We start from the raw sequence: 13592 nt of genomic DNA on the forward strand, positions 1-13592 counted from the left end.
TCCTCAACCTCTTTCACTGTATGGGATTGCATGCTTTTCTTTCACTGTGCACATTTATGTCATTCTTGCTCTGCAGAAGTGCTTATTTGGCTACTTAGTACACAAAGCCAAGTCTGCCACACTGAGTGTCCCTACATGTTCTCTCAGGTCTAGCAGGAATTAATTAGTGCCAGCACCTGTGAGTCCAAATTCCAAATTCCCAGGGGACAAACGCTGAGTTGTATATCAATGGATTAGTTTCTCTTGAATCAGGTATCTACTCTGGCTCAATTATGTCCTGGAGGAGGTAGAATAACAGTGATAAAATGGCCCATCCGAGTGGATTAGGGATGAGGGATGTACTCTCGGTAGACACCCCCATGAGAATCTGCTAGCTTTCCTTCCTTTAAAGAAATTGGCAGGTTTCTCCTCTTCAATGGCATACTCTTACTACACAGGATGAAAAGAAGGAGCTGTTAGTAACTCAAATCCACACACCACTGGTATTGTGATTAAACTTCCAATGACACCCTCAGCCATAGTTTTCCCCATAGCTGCTTCATATTTTCTTAATTCTATTGCCAACTTCCAAGGGAACTAAGAGCATAGTCCTTACCCACTTTCTTCCAAACTTAAGTCCTATGATGCAGAGTCATAAGGAAGGCACAAGTCACCCATCTGAAGAGCAAAATCTTTATTCTTTTGCTTTCCAACCATTTACTCATGTAACAAACATTTATTGCATTGCTACCATATGTCAGAGCCTGTGCTCAGTGCTGTGGGAAGAGATAAGACACGGCCCTTATTCACAGGCATTCACAATGTACTGAGAGAGTCAAAGAGATAAAAGAATAATTATGTTACAATGTGATATGACCTACAACAGAAATATATACAAAGTGCGCTGAGCGCAAAGAGAAAGGGTCTAAATCATCCTTGGGGAAATCAAGAAAGATGACTAAAATATTATATTTTATTTGGGTGCTGAAAGAATAAGACTTTTCCTGATGGAGATGAAGGGGAAGATTCCAAGTTAAAATAACAACAGTAATAAATAGCTACCATATACTTAGCATTTACTACATATAGATACTCTGCCACATGCTGAACATGGATTATCTTGTTAAACCTCGAAACCCAGCTGGTCTTCCTGTCACTCCCCTATGCACATGTATCTCAGGATCAGTCACTTAGAACACAAGACCCTCAAGAGGACAGAACTATGGGCACGTAGGGATGTTAACAAATGCCAATTGCTAACCTGAAAATATTCTATATTAGCGTGTGTGTAAGGAAACAAGCAGTCTCATACACACTGCTGATGGAAGTATGACTTCCTGAAGGACAATATGTCAACAAGCATCAAAATTCAAGCTTAGAGATTTGCCTTAAGGAAATAATTGAGAATGCAGGCAAAATTAAAACTACAAGGATGTTCATCACAGTACTATTCATAATAGCAATCTAAAATGTTCAACAATTGTTTCCATAAAAATGTTGTAAAAGTATATTTAGTGAATGAAAAGATGTCCATGACAAGTTCAAAAATCAGTACTTAAGTAGAATATATAGAATAGTCTTATTTTATTTTACAGGTGTGTATATATATACATGTATATGGTATAGAAATTAAAAATAAATACATATTTTTATTGATAATTTATTTGAAAGAGAGCACACACAAGCATGCACACAAGAGTGGAGGAGGGGTAGAGGGGGAGGGAGAATCTTACACGGGCTTCATGCCCAGCTCAGAGCGCTGTGAGACACTCAGTCTCATAAAGATGAGATCATGACCTGAGTGGAAACCAAGAGTCAGATGATTAGCTGACTGAGCAACCCACACACCCCAAAAAATGCATACATATTTTAAGTGTGCATATATATGTCTGCAGGTTATGTTATATTATACTCACATATATTTTAGTGTGTACACACACACTTATATGAAACACTAGAAAGATACATGAAAAGATGTTCAATGTCGCTCCTTATCAGGGAAATACAAATCAAAACCACACTCAGATATCACCTCATGCCAGTCAGAGTGGCCAAAATGAACAAATCAGGAGACTATAGATGCTGGAGAGGATGTGGAGAAACGGGAACCCTCTTGCACTGTTGGTGGGAATGCAAATTGGTGCAGCCGCTCTGGAAAGCAGTGTGGAGGTTCCTCAGAAAATTAAAAATAGACCTACCCTATGACCCAGCAATAGCACTGCTAGGAATTTATCCAAGGGATACAGGAGCACTGATGCATAGGGGCACTTGTACCCCAATGTTTATAGCAGCACTCTCAACAATAGCCAAATTATGGAAAGAGCCTAAATGTCCATCAACTGATGAATGGATAAAGAAATTGTGGTTTATATACACAATGGAATACTACGTGGCAATGAGAAAAAATGAAATATGGCCTTTTGTAGCAACGTGGATGGAACTGGAGAGTGTGATGCTAAGTGAAATAAGCCATACAGAGAAAGACAGATACCATATGGTTTCACTCTTATGTGGATCCTAAGAAACTTAACAGAAACCCATGGGGGAAGGGAAGGAAAAAAAAAAAAAGAGGTTAGAGTGGGAGAGAGCCAAAGCATAAGAGACTGTTAAAAACTGAGAACAAACTGAGGGTTGATGGGGGGTGGGAGGGAGAGGAGGGTGGGTGATGGGTATTGAGGAGGGCACCTTTTGGGATGAGCACTGGGTGTTGTATGGAAAGTAATTTGACAATAAATTTCATATATTAAAAAAAAAAAAGAAAGATACACCTTAGAGGTGCCTGGCTGGCTCAATTGGTGGAACACACAACCCTTGATCTAGGGTTGTAAGTTGGAGCCCCGTGTTGGGTGTAGAGATTACTTAAAAATAAAATCTTTGAAAAAAAAGAAAGATATACATTAAAATTTATCAGTGATTTCTCTGGCCAAAAATTTGAGGGATGGATAATATTCTTTTGGTTTATTTCTCCTTTAAAATTATTCTACTATCAGTTCGTATTATTTATGTAAGCAAAACCCAAATGAAAGCTTAATATGTCATTTATTGATGGTAATTAAAATTTTAATTGTTTGTTTACATTTACCAAGCCAAAAACAAGATCTCAACATAAAATTATTTGATATTTATACAACAGTGGTATCTCTGAAAGTTTTTGTAAATGTGTGCCTCTTTGAACTATATTTCCATAGATATTATTTACATATCCGTATTAGTTTAGCACTTCCCAATAATTTGAGCTTTGGTAAGTCACTTAAACTCTCTGAGCTTCAGATTGATTATCCATAAAAAAATAAATAACCTCTCTTATGACTAGTTCTTGTCAAGATGGAATAAATGTACCTGTGCATACTTTATAAAACTTTATACTAATATTCTCTTTCGAGAATCTTCTAATTTTTAAGATTATCCAACATTTCTAAGTCCACAAAGGCATGTGCAGTATGTTTCTCAATTATATGTTCAGTATGTTATTCAATTATATGCAATCCATGAGGCATTGCCAACCCAGCAAGACGGCGTTGTTCTCATTAATAGGTTGGGCCACTGTTCTTAGAGCTTTGGAGATCTACCATAAAAATAGGAGTTTATCTTGCCTGTTGAAAGTTTCCGAGAGGTGCACCTGGGTGGCTAAGTTGGTTAAGCATCCAACTCTTGGTTTCAGCTCAGGTCGTGATCTCACAGTTCATGGGTTCGAGTCCCACATCAGGCTCTGTGCTGACCATGCAGGGCCTGCTTGGGATTCTTTGTCTTTCTCTCCCTTTCCTTCTCTCTCCCTCTCCTCTGTTCATGCTCTCTCTCTCTCTCTCTCAAAATAAATAAATAAACTTTAAAGAACAAAAAGGTTTCTGTGAAACTGATTCAAGCTTAATACATTGAATGATCCTATTCAGCAAGATGCCAAGCCTAACAAAATAGCTAATAATAATGCTCATGCTAATTTTAACTCCCTGCTCTTTTTATAACCATATACAGAAGGATCCAAAACTAAAGAGTCATGCTTCTCCCTAGTATGGTCAACAAGTCAGTTATTTCAGTCATTAAAATTCCTTTTTCACTCTACCTCCTTATGCTCTTCATAACCTGAGAAATCAATTTACATATGCTGATCATGAGATTTGATTTAACCCCCATTTCATATGTTGAGTTCTATCTCTGTCTCTTCTGGCTTCATTAGACACCTGTTTCCTGTACATTATTGGAAACCACAATGTTATGCCATTAGAGACTTTAGTTATAGAAAGTAATTTTCTTCACAATAAAATTCTTTTCTACTTTGTATGAGCAGAGTCCTTCCCTCAGGTCAGCTTTTGATGAATAACTCATAAAATCATATTGGCAGTGCTGGTAAACATATTCACTTGAAGAAACCAAGGCGATCCTAATTTTGGAATCTTGAAATCTTTTGGCATCTCTGAATTTGAAAGATGATCTGGTTGATGAGCTTACAACAGTGTGTTCTAATCTTCTTTGGGTCTATGACACCATTATGAACATACTGGGACACATCTGAAGGGTGTTTCCCTTCCCCACCCTGCCTGTCATCCACCAGCCCAGGGAAATATTTTGATATACTATTTTCTACCCTAAGCACTTACCAGAATGAATAATGGAAAAGCAACTGCAAAGGGAAACTGAACTGAAGGTGTTCTTTGTCTATCAACAGTTATATCATCCAATCCTTACTTAATTATAATTTGTTGTATTGGGTTCCACTTTAGACCATCAGTTCTGGTGCTATTTACCCATTAGCTAACATAGTGCTTGTTACAAAGTAGGTGCTGAATAATAACATCTGAAATGAATGAATCCTCTCTCCCAATCCTGGTTCACATTTTCATCAACAAAATCAACCAATCAAGAGGAGGTGGTCAAGAGGGTTGCTATGTGACTCAATCTTAGAAAATACAGTCTACCAGTGCTGGGTAAAGTTTGGTCTCTGAAATGTGAATCAATTCCCAGTATTACTTATAATAAAAACATTTCCACAATGCCAAATGGGTGATATTCAAGTAAAATGTTAAAATATGTTATGCTGGGTTAATGGCAAGAAGTCCTTCATATATTTTATTTTAAAATCAATAGCTACTATCACCTTTTGTTATCAGTACTTTGCCTCTAACAATGGCTCTTTCCTCATAATAGGAACCTAGGCTTATTGAACACAAACAGGTGATGAAACTGTCTTATGAACTTTGTATAAATGAATTATTGATTTATTCTTGACAGTATTGTAAGGTAGAGATCATTATTAAGCTTATTTTATAAATTAGAAAATTTTAAAAGAAAAGAAAGCAGTAAATTAGGTAAATTGTCCAAGTTTCCAAAACATGTAACAGAGTCATAATTCACATCTGCTTCTTTGAAACCAGAATTCAAGCTCTTAATCTACTAAACTCTATCACTACTGTTTAATACTCAGGATTGCCAGGTTTCTTTTAGTTTGATTCCATTATATTCAGAGAACATACCTTGTATGATTTCAATTAATCATAATTTTCTTTTTTTTTTTTCAACGTTTATTTATTTTTGGGACAGAGAGAGACAGAGCATGAACGGGGGAGGGGCAGAGGCAGAGGGAGACACAGAATCGGAAACAGGCTCCAGGCTCCGAGCCATCAGCCCAGAGCCCGACGCGGGGCTCGAACTCACGGACCGCGAGATCGTGACCTGGCTGAAGTCGGACGCTTAACCGACTGCGCCACCCAGGCGCCCCTAATCATAATTTTCTAAGTTTTGTTCTATGACCCAGAATATTGCCCATTTTAGTGAATGTTCTTACTGCATTAAAGAAAAAAATATATTCTACTGTTACTGGGTAGAATTTTCTATGAATATTAATTAGATCTAGTTGGTCGATTGTGTTTTCCAGCCCTATATCTTTGTTAATTTGCTCTTTACTTGTTCTACCAATTACTGATGAAGGAGTTTTAAGACTCCCAACTATAATTTTTATTTGTCTAGTTCTATCACTTTTTTCTTAATATATTTTGGAGCTTTGTTGCTAGGTGCATACACATTTAGGATTATTATGACTTCTTAATAAACTAACCCTTTTATCATTATGTAATGTCCATCATTATCCCCGGTTATTTTCCTTGTTCTGAAGTCTACTATGTCTGATATTAATCTAGTCACTCAGCTTTCTTTTGATTAGTGTCTGTACTGTATATTTTTTCTATCCTTTTGGTTTTAATCTACTATATTGTTAAATTTAAAGTAAATTTCTTGTAGGAGCACATGGTGTTTTTTATCCATTCTGGAAATTTCTCTTTTTTAATTAGTGTGTTTAGATCATTTACGTTTACTGAAGTTATGGTCTATCATTTTAGTATTTGCATTCGGTTTCTTCTTGTGTTTTGTTCCTCTGTTTCCATTTCCTACACTCTTTTAGATTATTTGAAATTTTGGTACTCCATTTTTTTAAGTTTATTTATTTATTTTGAAAGGGAGAGAGAGAGCAGGAAGGGGACAAAGTGGGGGAAGAGAGAATATCAAGAAGGCTCCACATTGACAACACAGAGCCCAATGCAGGGCTCCAACACACAAACCATGAGATCATGACTTGAGCCGAAACCAAGAATCAGATGCTTAAATAACTGAGCCACTCAGGAATCCCTGTACTCCATTTTAATGTACCTATTATGTTTTTAAATTATGTATCTTTGCATAATTTTTTTACTGGCTTCTCTAAGGAGTATAATATACATAGTTAAGTTTTCACAATCTACTTAAAATTAATATTTTACCACTTCAAGTGGAATGTAGAAATCCGATCAGGATATAGATCCTTTTAGTGCTCCCTCTTTATGTTGCAGTTGGCATATGTATTATAAATCTACATATATTGAAAACCTCATTAGACAATGTTACAACTTTTGCTTTTAACTGCCATATATTGTTTAAAGAACTTAAGGAGAATAGTCTATTATATTTGCCCACATTTTTACCATTCCAGTTTCAGGCTCCTCTCTGGTGTTATTTCTTTTCCAACTGAAGAATTCATCCATTATTTCTTTTAGAGCAGTTTGCTAGTGATGAATTCCTTTAGTTTTCCCATATCAAGAATGTCTTTATTTCACCTTTATTAACTGAAAGAAATTTTTACTGGATATAGAACTCTGGATTCTTTTCTTTTTTTAAGTTTATTTATTTATTTTGAGAGAGAGAGAGAGCATGAGTGGAGGATGGGCAGAGAGAGAGAGGGAGAGAGAGAATCACAATCTGGCTCCATGCTGTCAGCACACAGCCTGACACAGGGCTCAATCCCACGAACCATGAGATCATAACCTGAGCCAAAATCAAGAGTCCTACACAAAACCAACTGAGCCACCAAGGAGCCCTGGCTTCATATCTTTCAGCACTTTAAAAATCTTGAGGCAATTCCCTTCCTTCTGGCTTGGCGTTTTCAATGAGAAATGCTCATTTATTCAACTCACTTTTCCTTTATATTTAATGCTTCATTTTTCTCTAGCTCCGTACAGGACTTTTTGTCTTCAGTTTTTAACAGCTTGAATTTCAATTACCTGGGTGTGGATTTCTCTGAATTTATCCTGTTTATGATTCACCAAGCTTCTTGAATATATACATATATGTTTCACTAAATTTGGGGACTTTCCAGCCATTAATTACTATTTTGTTTGGGTTTTTTTCAAGTTTTTTTTAAGTTTATTTATTTATTTTGAGAGAGAGGGAAAGAGAGAGAGAGAGCAAGCATTGTGAGTGGGTGGGGGAGAGGCAGAAAGAGAAAGAGAGAGAGAGAATCCCAAGCAGGCTCCATGCTGTCAGTGTGGAATCATGACCTGAGCCAAAATCAAGAGTCAGATGTTCAACTAACTGAGCCACCCAGGCACCCCATAAGTGTTTATTTTAATCACCTGGTGCTCATCAAGACACGTGCACTCCTTAATCTCCATCACCTATTTCACTCATTCCTCCCGCCTACCTCTCTTCTGGTAACCATCAGTTTTCTATAGTTACGAGTCTGTTTCTTGATTTGCCTCTCTGTCTCTCTCTCTTTTTTTCCCCTTTTGCTCATTTGTTTTGTTTCTTAAATTCCACGTATAAATGAAATCTTATGGTATTTGCCTTTCTCTGACTGACTTATTTCCTTTAGCATTATGTTCTCTAGCTCCATCTATGTCATTGCAAAATGGCAAGATTTCATTCTTTCTGATGACTAATATTCCATTGTATTATATATACCACCTCTTTTTTATGCATGCATCAATCGATGGACACTTGGGCTGCTTCCATATCTTCTTGGCTATTGCAAATAATGCTGCTATGAGCATAGGGGTGCATGCATTGCTTTGAATTAGTGTTTTGGCAGTTTTGGGTAAATACCCAGTAGTGCCATTGCTGGATCATAAGGTAGTTCTATTTTTAACTTTTGAGGAACCTCCATACTGTTTTCCTCCATACTGGCTGCACCAGTTTAAATTCCCACCAACATTGCAAGAGCGTTCCTTTTTCTCCACATCCTTGCCAACACCTGTTGTTTCTTGTGTTAATTTTAGCCATTCTGACAGGTGTGAAGTGATATTTCATTGCAGTTTTGATTTGCATTTCCCTGAAGAAGAGTGATGTTGAGCATCTTTTCATATATCTGTTGGCTATCTGTCTGTCTGCTTTGGAGAAATATTTGTTCATGTCTTCTGCCCATTTTGTAATTGGAATATTTGTTTTTTGGGTGTTGAGTTAAGTTCTTTATATGTTTTGGGTGCTAGCACTTTATTGGATATGTCATTTGAGATATCTTCTCCCATTGTGTAGATTGCCATTTAGTTTTGTTGATTGTTTCCTTCAATGAACAGAAGCTTTTTATTTTGATGTAGTCCCAATAGTTTGTCTTTGCTTTTGTTTCTCTTGCCTCAAGGACCTATGTAGAAAAAAGTTGCTATAGCAAATGTCAGAGAAATTACTGCCTGTGCTTGCTTCTAGGATTTTTAAGATTTCAGGTCTCACATTTAGGCCTTTAATACATTTTGAATGTATTTTTATGTGTGGTGTAAGAAAGTGGTCCAGTTTTCTTCTTTTGTATATTGCTGTCTATTTTTCCCAGTACCATTTGCTGAAGAGACTGTCTTTTTCCCTTTGCATATTCTTGCCTTCTTTGTCAAAGATTAATTGACCATATAATTATGGGTTTATTTCTGGATTTTCTATTGTATTCAACTGATCTATGTGTTTATTTTTGTGCCATCACCATACTGTTTTGATTACTACTTTGTAATATAACTTGAAGTCCAGAATTGTGGTGCCTCTAGCTTTGCTTTTCTTTTTCAAGATTGCTTTCGATATTCAGGGTTTTTTGTGGTTCCACGCAAATTTTAGGATTATTTGTTCTAGTTCTGTGAAAAATACTATTGGCATTTTGATAGGGATGGAATTAAATGTATATATTGCTTTGGGCAGTATAGACATTTTAATAATGTTTGTTCTTCCAATCCATGAGCATGGAATGTCTTTCCATTTCTAAAGACATGGAATACTTCATAAATTTGCATGCTATTCTTGCACAGGGCATGCTAATCTTCTCTGTATTGTCCCCTGCTTGTGTGCTTTCTCTCTCTCTAAAAATTAATAAATAAAAAAGTAAATAAGTAAATAAATAAATAGCTATACAGATTGTTAAGAAGCTTCTTCTAAATCTGTGATGCTGGTTTAATGTGACTGCTAAACTCACAGGCACATACCACCACTGTTCTCACAGAGAATCTTTCTTTTTTTTTTTAAGTAGGCTGTACACTCAACGTGGGGCTTGAACTCATGACCCCAGGATCAAGAGTTGCATGCTCTATCAACTGAGCCAGACAGACACCCCTGTTCCCACACAGAAACCTGAGTATTTAAAGCTTGGAGCCACACATGGCTGAGCTCCAGTCACAGCAAGGCAATCAAAGGAGCCTTCTAACTTTGGGAAATTCCATGTTCTCTTTGTTCCCATCTTATTGTGGCTGTTCACAATGAGAGATAAAAGGTCAGGACTTTAGCTTTCAAAAAAGCAACTTGGACAAATCAAGATAAATACAGTCCTGAACTCATTTGCATGAATGAATCCCTAGTCAATTCTTCCAGACAGAAGATGTCTTTGAGGGGAGTCTGGCATGAGCTTGAAAATATTATCATAAAATTCATGTTTGACTGCTTCTTCTTTCCCATTCATGGTTGAAGTTCAATGGGTCAGAGATAGGTAAACAGTTAATGGTTTTAGGTTACAGAAATTGAATAATAAAACTTCACGTTTTGAGAAGGAAGAATATGATATCAGAAGAAAATTCTCTCCCCTTTAAAGAAGTAAAAGAATAAAGAAAAAATAAAGAAAAGAAATTTTAATTAGAGGGAGGGAAATCATGAAACTCATCACTTGACTTGATAGCAGCTGTTGTTTTTGTTTTTGTTTTTTTCCAGACACTTTGTTATAAGGCTCTATGTTGATGAGAAAGCTAAAAGATACTGAATATCACTTATGGCAAATAAAATAAATAAATAAAAATATTGAAATGAGCAAAGAAAGGTAGTCAATTCTGTCTCTTCCACAAGAATACTATTATTATCCCAGAGTTTAGGTAATATTAACTGAGACAATATATGTGAAAAGTGACTGAACTATAGAAACAGAAAGTAGAGCAATGTCTGCCAGGAGTTGGAGGTCACAGAAGGAGGTGATCTTAAGAAGCACAGGGAAGGGCAGGGGCTCCTGGGTGGCTCAGTCGGTTAAGCGTCCGACTTCAGCTCAGGTCACGATCTCGCGGTCCGTGAGTTCGAGCCCCGTGTCGGGCTCTGAGCTGATGGCTCAGAGCCTGGAGCCTGCTTCCGATTCTGTGTCTCCCTCTCTCTCTGCCCCTCCCCCGTTCATGCTGTGTCTCTCTCTGTCTCAAAAATAAATAAGTGTTAAAAAAAAATTAAAAAAAAAAAAGCAGCACAGGGAAGGGGTGCCTGGGTGGCTCAGTCGGTTAAGCGGCCGACTTCGGCTCAGGTCACGATCTCGCGGTCCGTGAGTTCGAGCCCCGCGTGGGGCTCTGTGCTGACAGCTCAGAGCCTGGAGCCTGTTTCAGATTCTGTGTCTCCCTCTCGCTGACCCTCCCCTGTTCATGCTCTGTCTCTCTCTGTCTCAAAAATAAATAAAACGTTAAAAAAAATTTTTAAAAAGCACAGGGAAATATATGGAATGAGAGAACTATTCCTTAATTTAATTGTGGTGGACTTGTGTGCATTTGTCAAAACTTGCAGGGTGAATATTACTGCACTTAAAATGTACCTTAATAACAAATATTTTAATTTCCTGGCACATAGTAGGTAGTCGAGAAGAGAAACAGAGAACTCAGTTTTTGCTTTAGATGATGTGTTGTGTTCTAGAAAATGGGAAGAATGCGAGGGCCAGTCTGTAAGTTTCATATTCATATATTGAAAAACCAACGTGATCAGTCTAACAAAAGTTGGATTGCCTATAAACCTTGTTTCTATCATTCCCTGTTGATAAGATACAGGATGAGGGTTTTAATAGAGTGGTGGAGGGGTAGTCCCTGTCAGGTCTCTCTAGTTTGGAGGGAGAAAAAGGGATTCCTCAAGTAAAATGACTCAGCAGAAGTATATTTAATGTCACTTTAAAAACCGGAGGCTGAGAGCACAGTTGTGATAGCACTCTAGGTCACAGTCACATTGGTCAGTAACATTTGAATAATTGAAACATGAGATTTTCTCACAATTCTCAGGTACAATGAAAAATGTGCTCCCACAGACTGTGAAGGGGACAGAACATGAGGCATGTGGCAGCCACTGAAGTGGACGGAACTGAAATAGGGTCAAATAATGGACTATTTTGTGAGCTAAAGTTTTTGACATATTATAGGTTTATTCACTGCTAATAATGGTAAGAAGTTAACAGTTCTTGAGTTCTTACATATAATGTCCAGAAATTTGCTAAATGTTTTACTTTTTTTATTCACAATATTCTAATACTATAGGTATTATTATTGACTCCATTTTATAGATGGGAAAACTGAGGCTAGGATGTTGAGTCACTTGCCCAAAGTCACAGAACAAGTAGGGGTGGCAGAACTGGATTTTTTTTTTTAATTTTTTAATGTTCTACTTATTTTTGAGAGAGAGAGAGAGAGACAGAGTACAAGTGGGGGAGGGGCAGAGAGAGAGAGAGAGAGAGAGAGAGAGAGGGAGAGGGAGACACAGAATCCGAGGCAGGCTCCAGGCTCTGACCTGTCAGCACAGAGCCTGACACAGGGCTTGAACTCGTGAACCACGAGATCATGACCTGAGCTGAAGTCAGACACTTAACGGACTGAGCCACCCAGACGCTCTGGCAGAACTGGAATTTTTTTTTTTTTAATTTTTTTTTATTTTTGGGACAGAGAGAGACAGAGCATGAACGGGGGAGGGGCAGAGAGAGAGGGAGACACAGAATCGGAAACAGGCTCCAGGCTCTGAGCCATCAGCCCAGAGCCCGACGCGGGGCTCGAACTCACGGACCGCGAGATGGTGACCTGGCTGAAGTCGGACGCTTAACCGACTGCGCCACCCAGGCGCCCCTGGCAGAACTGGAATTTGAATCCAGTTTCTTATAATCTAAACTTTCTTTTCCTGATCACTGTCCTACAATGGTTATTTGCTCAAAAACGCGTTTTATTGGGTCTTCTAATAGCAATATAGTATTTATTGGAGGAAAATATTCCTTTCTTTTATAAATTGCATGTTGCAGACAGACCTGTGAAGGAAGATAGATGGATTGAAAATTCAAAGCATTTTAGGGGCGCCTGGGTGGCGCAGTCGGTTAAGCGTCCGACTTCAGCCAGGTCACGATCTCGCAGCCCGTGAGTTCGAGCCCTGCGTCAGGCTCTGGGCTGATGGCTCAGAGCCTGGAGCCTGTTTCCGATTCTGTGTCTCCCTCTCTCTCTGCCCCTCCCCCGTTCATGCTCTGTCTCTCTCTGTCCCAAAAATAAATTAAAAAAAAGTTGAAAAAAAAAATTTAAGAGAAAATTCAAAGCATTTTAGATTTTTAAACAAGCACCTGAAAGCTTACATCTTTTGTCTGAGGCTTAAATAGGACTTTATTTCTAAAGGAAAATAGCAAATCTTTGTGGATATTGGCAGCATTCACTGAGGGTGCTAAGGCCTACACTTCCAACATTAACACAGGGCACTCTGTCTGACCTTGCCCTGGAACACCAGAGGCAGTAAGCAAGGTTTGGAAAGCTGTGCCTTGTAAAAATGGGATGAAATATGCCAGAGCCGTGAAAGATTGCCGAGCAAATATTAAGGTCAAGAACTCTCTGTGAGTCTTATTCTAAGTTGAAGCCAACATCTGGAAATCAAATTCTCTATTTCTTAAGACTGACAATGATCCTACACCTCTTCAGACCCAATACACGGAACAATAATAAAGTTATTATATGATGGTTCACCTTTGATGAAAGAAAAGTTCTGAAGAATCAGGGTTACTTTTCTTTGTTTAGGAAAAATTGAAATTCATTTCAGAAACTGTACTTTTTTGAACATACCATGTGTTGAATTTGTGTTGAATTTGAACATACCATGAATCATTCAATAAAACTGTTTTCAACTTTCTAGAAGTTGACAGAACTAGAGTCTCTGTTTAT

The 13592-nt window shown here is 37.8% G+C and overlaps 1 non-coding gene across 1 annotated transcript; it reads right to left on the reverse strand.

The window, feature by feature from the left end:
* Positions 1–9455: 9455 nt before the first annotated feature.
* Positions 9456–9558, reverse strand: LOC125175853 (U6 spliceosomal RNA). The gene has a single exon (XR_007156021.1). It is a non-coding gene; the product is annotated as a U6 spliceosomal RNA (small nuclear RNA).
* Positions 9559–13592: the final 4034 nt, after the last annotated feature.

The sequence above is a fragment of the Prionailurus viverrinus genome, chromosome C2 (assembly GCF_022837055.1).
Source record: "Prionailurus viverrinus isolate Anna chromosome C2, UM_Priviv_1.0, whole genome shotgun sequence".
In the NCBI taxonomy this organism is placed as follows: domain Eukaryota; kingdom Metazoa; phylum Chordata; class Mammalia; order Carnivora; family Felidae; genus Prionailurus; species Prionailurus viverrinus.